The 7,729-nt window shown below is 40.9% G+C and overlaps 1 pseudogene; it reads right to left on the reverse strand.

The window, feature by feature from the left end:
* Positions 1-3,808: 3,808 nt before the first annotated feature.
* On the reverse strand, positions 3,809-5,140 carry LOC134203888 (zinc finger protein 510-like; annotated as a pseudogene).
* Between the last annotated feature and the right edge of the window lie 2,589 nt (positions 5,141-7,729).

The following is a 7,729-nucleotide window of genomic DNA, read 5'->3' on the forward strand; positions in this document are numbered from 1 at the left end:
AGAGCTCTACTTGATGTTGTCGGAGAGCTTTTTCGTACGTAGGTGAAAACGAAAGTCTGAGAAGCCATTCTCTTGACGACGCTTACAGCGAACGGCTGGAAAAAAAGTTTTTCATCCGCGATGGAACGAGAACTCGGAAAATCGGCTGGTGTTCACCACACTAAGCTGGTAACGTAATCCATAAAAGGCACTATTCGCAGCAGCAACACGTCTTTTCACTTCACGGGAAACGTCATTGTCACATGTCACAAGCGTTCCAAAGCCCAGGAGCATATGCGCCCGTGTGATAATAGTGCCGTTCCTATGCACGCCAGATCTCCTTATTCGCGAATACGAAAGTAATGCCTCTACTCACTCTTATGGGAAAATCTCATTGCTATCTGTCAGACTGTATGTGAAACATGGCCGCCAATCACCCATTCTTGTTCCTCCACAGTAAAATCCCATAAGGAACTGTCAGACTGTGAGTGAAGCATTTACCTTCGTAGTCGCGAATAGCGCCCTCGAGTGCAATGTTAAATAAAAAAAACGAAAGTGCATCACCCTGCTTCAGTCCGTCTAAGGCGTCTAAGGTTACAGACGAGGTTGACAATTTTTCTGCAATCCGAATACAGTCAAACCTCCATGAGTCGATGTTCTATGACTCGATATCGACTCGTGGAAGCAAATTATGCCTTATCAAAAAATATTTTCTGGGTTACTGTGATGGTCCCTTGAAACAGATTCTCATGAATTTTCTATTCCACAACTCGATATTTCCGTGAGTCGATGGTCCCTTCAATATCGACTCATCGGTTTGACTGATGCTGGGTCATTAGGCCGAAGGCCATTAGACCGAATGGTCATTAGGCCGAACGGTCATTAGGCCGAATGGCCATTAGGCCGAATGGCCATTAGGCCGAATGAGAACTGGGGAGTGAGAAGTGGGTAGTGTGCAATGATGAAAGAGTAGAAAGGAGGAAGGAAGAAGGAGGAAGATGTAAGAAGAAAAAAGGAGGAAGATGTAAGAAGGAATAAGGAGGAAGATGTAAGAAGGAAGAAGAAGGAAGATGTAAGAAGGAAGAAGGAGGAAGATGTAAGAAGGAAGAAGGAGGAAGATGTAAGAAGGAAGAAGGAAGAAGATGTAAGAAGGAAGAAGGAGGAAGATGTAAGAAGGAAGAAGGATGAAGATGTAAGAAGGAAGAAGGAGGAAGATGTAAGAAGGAAGAAGGAGGAAGATGTAAGAAGGAAGAAGGAGGAAGATGTAAGAAGGTAGAAAGAAGAAAGAAGGAAGAATAAAGAAGGAAAAAGGAAGAAGGAAGCAGGAAGAAGGAAGGAAGAAGAAGGAAAAAGAAAGAAGGAAGGAAGAAGAAGGGAGAAGAAAGTAAGAAGAAGGAAGAAGAAAGTAAGAAGAAGGAAGAAGGAAGAAGGAAGTAAGAAGAAGGAAAAAGGAAGAAGGAAGAAGGAAGAGGAAGAAGGAAGAAGGAAGAAAAAACAAGGAAAAAGGAAAAAGGAAGAAGGAAGAAGGAATAAGGAAGGAGGAAGAAGGAAGTAAGAAGAAGGAAGAGGGATGAAGGAAGATATAAGAAGATAGAAAGAAGAAAGAAGAAGATATAAAGAAGAAAGAAGAAGATATAAAGAAGAAAGAAGAAGATAGAAGGAAGAAAGAAGAAGGAAAAAGGATGCAGGAAGAAAGAAGAAGGAAGAAGGAAGTAAGAAGAAGGAAGAATGAAGAAGGAAGAAGGAAGACGGATGAAGGAAGAAGGGAGAAGGAAGAAGGAAGAGGGAAGAAGGAAGAAAGAAGAAAGAAGAAGGAAGAGGGAAGAAAGAAGAAGGAAAGAAAGATAAGGGAAGGAGGGAAGAAGAAAAGAAGAACAAGGCAAAAGAAAAAAAGAAAGCAGAAGAAGAAGGAAGAAAACGGAAGAAAGAATAAAGAAGAAGGGGAAGAGAAGGTAGAAAGAAGAAGGAAGAAGAAAGAAGAAAAGAGAAAGAAGGGAAAATATGAAGGAAGAAGGAAAAAGAAAAAAAGAAGGAAGAAGAAAGAAAGTAGAAGGGAGAAGGAAAAAGGGGTAAGGTGAAGAAGAACTTCATTTTCCTCTTCTTTGCTAATTCGCCTAATGGCCATTCGGCCTAATGACCGTTCGGCCTAATGACCATTCGGCCTAATGACCTTCTGCAAATGGTTTTCAGCCTACGGGCTTCGCCTAATGGCCTGACACCGGTTTGACTGTCAACCGGTGTCAGGCCATTAACCAACCCAGGAAACCAACCATGGCAGAAAGTCGATAAACCGAATGGTCGATAAACGAATACTCATCCAGCTTGTTCGTATCAGTCTAATCAGTTTCGCCGAAAACCATGTTCGGAGATTATCTGCCACAGCTCATTTCTTTTCACTGAATCATACGCTGCTTTGAAATCAATGAACAGATGGTGAGTTTGTACTCCCGGAATTTATCAGGATCATCCGCAGGGCAGGCTTAACATCTGATCCGTCGTTGATCGGCCTTCACAAAACCTGCCTGGTCGGAGTCTGTTGAACAAGATAGCGAGGATTTTGTCGCCGAGTTCGAAAGGTGATCCCTCTAATGGGCACCCTCTAGTCTATATCCTTTCTTATAGATTGGGCATATGAGGCTCTCCAACTGGCCGGCAGGCGGTTCTTCATCCTCCCATATTGTCTGGATAATGCGGTGGATCGATTGATGCAGCTGCTTCTTCCGTGTTTGAGAAGTTCGACAGGATCTCGTCCTTCCCAGAAGCTTTACTGTTTCAGCTCGTTTAGAGCCTTCCACCGCTGCCACCATAGTCTTGTCTGTCAGAAAATTCCCTCTCGATCATTGCACTGGCGGGCTTATGCCGCGCGCAATTGATAGTTGCGTAAAACCTCCGCATATCGTTTATATCCATGTTCTCCTGCGCTTCGCTACTCACCTCTCTTCGTGTTGCCTTTTTCCTGCGGTGATTCGTTTCTCTTCTGCCCTTGCTATACTATACCGCTCTCTGAACATTTTCTCGTCCGTCCCTCCGGCACTCCTCACCAAATCAAACATTTCGTTGGCGTCGCTGTTCAGTGCCTAACACTTCCTGCGCTGTTATAGTCACAGCTTCGTGGATATTTTCCCACAATCTGTTGACGTCGCCAGATCCAGTGGCATCTTCTATCCGCTCGTCCAGCTTCTGGTGGTACTTTCAGCAACTCCTTCACGGCAAAGTTGGATAGTGAAACGCATCGTTCTGTTGTTTTGTGAATTCGTGACGCTGGAGAGTCGCGCCCAATTTTACGCTCTGAGGTAGTGATCTGAGTCGATGTTCGGACCTCTGAAAGACCCTACATCTATAACATCCGAGAAATGTCGTCCGTCGACCAGCACGTGAGTCTATCTGTGAGCAAGTGTCTCCATTCGGATGGTGCAGGTGTGTTTGTGGATATTCTGTGAGCCGCTCCTAACATGAAGGACAGACGCTCGATCAGATTCGCACCTCCGGATGAGACAAATCCCCTTCCTGTCACATCGACTATATTATCACCGGGGTTGGTTACCCGATCTTCCTAAAGTTGCTCGTATCCCAGGCAGCGCCAAAGGAGGTAGGAATAGGAGTTGTGGGTAAGAGCTAAGGACCGCGAAATGGGGTCTATTTATCCTTAAGAGATAAAATCGGAGAGTGACAAAATCAGGTCAACACTGTATTTACCACAATCGTCATACATTTCATTAGACTTACATTTTCATTGGAAGAGCAAATCACTCCTAACATAACGAAAATAAATCCATGCAGTTGATTTGAAGTCATTTGATACCTGAGCAAATGGGAAAAACTCGATTCATTACAAACACACATTTTCACCTTTGATTTCCAGTTTAATTTTTGGGTGTTTCTCTTGTTTCTCTGGCTCATCACATGGAGACAACTTGGATCCTTCTCTCGATGCGTTTCTTATGCGTCTGAGGTTGTCCTTCCGATTAAAAGCCCGATTCCAAATCTCGCAACTGAACGGCTTCTCCGGTAGGTGCTTCTTGATGTTTTCTCAGATCACCACTGTGGAAAGAAATGAATTCTCAGAACTTACTAGCATTCTGTATAAAAGCGTTATTCTTACTTAGTCAAAACTTTTTATCACACTCGTGCATTTGATTGTCATTTGCTCAAAGTGGGTCCTTTTGTGTCTGGCCAATCCGTCGGTTGATAATATGCCTTCCACAGACCGGACACAAGTAGATTCGTTTAAGTGCGTTATCCGGTGCTGCTTTCAGGCTGTTGAGCAACGCATATTGTTTGTCAAAGGTCGCATTTGTACATTTTGGCACGTATGGATGTTCACGTGTGAACTGTAATTTGAAACACTGACAAACGATTTCGCACAGTACGGCATTGATGTCTGCAAAAATGAAAAATAATAAAAACAAAAAGTTTTAATTATTCCTCTAACCTTCGTTCATTGTTATGAATTCTCATATCTCGGTGAGGTTCTTTATAAACTTTCCACAAATCATTGCACACCTCGGCACGTTTGCCGCTCTCGATGTATCATCAGGACTTCGTCCTGGGCCTGCCTTTGACGCCCGTGCTCGGATCTTCTTTGTCGTCCGATACGTCTCGATTTTGCTCTTAGATTCCGCTTCATTTCATCTCCGTTTCAAGAATTTCATATTCGTATACGGAACCGACATCACCGCCGTCATCGTCATCATCTTCGTTATCACTTACACCGTTCGGATCAAAGTCAGGATCATTTTCTTCGTCCCCTTCGACAGGTTTGAACGATTTTATATCAATTTGCTCGAGTTCAGACGATTCCTCCAAATTATGATGAACGAGTCGGCTTTATCGTGATCTTCCTTTTCCTGTACGCGTCGCTGGTAAATTTCATTATTTTTACACAGGAAGTGTGAGAATGCCACTCCTCGACAAGAGATTTGCAACCAGGGCAGATGAACGGACATTCGTTTTCAACCTTGATGATCTACAAATAAAAAATCTTATGATCTGATATTTTGTTTAGATTAGTCTGAACCACTACCTGAATCAAAAGATATTGGATAATTAGTTGGACTAAACTGTGACCAATAGAAGCGTCAGAGCTATGAATATTATGTTCACCAATGGCAATCGTTTCCAAATCAGGCTTGTGTTAGCACAATCTACAGAGGCGTTCCATTGTAATACGATACGACTGAACGGCAAACAAAAATAATTCAAAATTACGCTAAATCTTATAAGTGTTTTGTAAAAATAGTATTGAATGTTAAGACGGTAGTTGTTTACATTTTTTGATTCTTTGGCTTATCTTCTACACCGCTGCAGCAAGAACGTGAGCAAAACAAAATGCATAATAAACGCAAAGTTTTGGATGTGTGCGTGGTGTTGCAAGCTTTCAGATAGATGTTGAATAGTTTAGAATAAAATAATTTATCGACCTTCCAGCAGATGTCCTACACAGTTGGCAAAAAAATTTGCTCTTTATTTATTTATTGCGACATTTCTATTTAGACTTACCCTGAATAATTTATTATCACAGTCAAATTTCGCTTTGATTCGCAGTCCGTCAAGGTTACTGCACTAAAGATTATCTAATTATCCCATACAATTTTTTTGAAATACCTAATTTTGATTAGCCTTGCATCTGGCAAAGATCAAGTTCGAGTCAACAACAAAAATGAGTTGTGTTCATCATCGCAAAGCGTTTGACAGTGCGAAGTTCGAAAACAGGATGAGTAGGATTATCACAGAAATCTAAACAATTGTGAAAAGAGCAATATCACAATATTGTGTATTTAGTCGAAGGATGGATTCCAAATAAATTTTTGCCTTGGGTTATTTTAAATCACCGTTCAAATCTAGGAAAATGTCCTTGCATTCGACTGATGCAGATGCTATTACAAACATTTTTATTGGTTGATGTGTGTAATTGTAAATGCATAATACCTGGCACAATGCATGCCAATATGTGGTTGGTTAAATCTCATTAGATCACATTTTCCGTCTATCAGTGTTTATTATGACTAGGATACAAAATCGTCCGATTCTACGAGGGCACTCCCAGGATTTTGCCTTTGGGTAGAGAAATTATTCTCTGAAATTTCAGCCTGATCCGTTATTGCATAAGCTGGCGCAAGTGATTTGAAGTTAATATGGGGTTTCAGCCGAAATATATGGGAAAATACACCTCTGTTACTATTTCATACAGGAAATTGGACGGAAAGCCCGATTGAAGATTTGCAGGAAATGAATTACATGCCAATGAACAATTCCACATAAAATTCTACAAGGATGAACAACACTCTCAAGCGTTCCACATTCCAAATTACAATTGATAAAAACTTGCTGAGAGTAATGGGCCAAACACAATGGATACGTTTGCGTGCGTTTGACAGTTTCCCATGGCAAAACTGTCAAAACACTACCTACTATATCAATTGTTTATTATCAAATCGATAATTGTATCGATTCAAAGCATTGGTAACAATGCCAAACATCGATTGAACTTCATTGTTGACATTAAATTGGTATTGATTAGGTTTACATTTCTGAGACCAACATCATTTGAAAAGGACGTAACAAATTTACCTTCTTATTCTTCGTTTGTATATATAGCTACTATATGGACAAAGAATCAGAAGGAATAAATTTGGCTGTCCCTCTCTTTTCAAAATGTTGATCTGAAATAATCGATTACACAATTTGAAAAGCCAAGCCTGCTGATGGTGTACAGCTGCAACTATCACCAACGCTATAGAGACTTACCACCCGTCGCTCAAGTCAGTCTAAACCCTGGTGGCTCATACAGAAAAACCCATTGCGAAAGCTGGGCTGTCAACGGCGTTATTGATTTTATTATTCCTTCACTTGAATTGCGTCGGACTTAGCGTTTACTCCGGCAGACACTTTCTAATCAAAAAAACGAGCAAAGAAAGTTTACCAGAACGCATTCACTACAGCAGCGAAGAGATTCGAGCCCCTCTACTGGCATCAACAAACGTAACCAAGAAGCTACAGTCAAACGCCCCAAGCTTTCCAAGGAAAATGCGTTTAAGTTAGCATAAACTAACTGCACCAGCTAAAAGCCCTGCAATGGTGGACATAAAAAAACTTTCAATGAATAACTAAAGAAATGTTAATAAAAAAGTTGAAACAGGCCAAGTTCTGGTTGGAATGTAGTGCTATGGAAGAAAGTTTGCGATTACTTACGAGATTGACTGATTCACGAAACCAAATGCTAAACTGTTAGCAAGTTTTTAATATAAATATTATCATACACATAGATATTGTAACACACAGAGTCGTTTTTGCGCGGAAGATATGGGCCGCGTAAATTTGTAATTGTTTATTTTATTGGACACGGAAACCTGTTAGTGTGACACTTTGTATCAGGTCAGGATAAAGTAAATTAAAACAACGTAAAAAACCGCGTAAATCCCAAAATATGTCTGAAGGAACCGCGGAAATCAGAAATTCGCGTGAAAAAAATCGAATAGAAAACCATTCCTGTGAAAATAACCGCATAACAAACGACCAGTGTACATCGGGTATGAGCGTTGACTCTTCCTTGATCAGATGGTCCAAGAAAATTGAAAATCCATCGAGAAACGGCTGAGATATTAACGATCGAAGTCTATCATATTTTCGTGACGATTTTCAAATTTTACAATGGTAAGTGTACCCCAATATAGAAAAGACAGACGTAGTTCTACGTCAAAAAACACGATGCTACGCACACCAACAAAGATATAGCAATACGTAACTTCGA

The sequence above is a fragment of the Armigeres subalbatus genome, unplaced genomic scaffold (assembly GCF_024139115.2).
Source record: "Armigeres subalbatus isolate Guangzhou_Male unplaced genomic scaffold, GZ_Asu_2 Contig286, whole genome shotgun sequence".
Classification (NCBI taxonomy): domain Eukaryota; kingdom Metazoa; phylum Arthropoda; class Insecta; order Diptera; family Culicidae; genus Armigeres; species Armigeres subalbatus.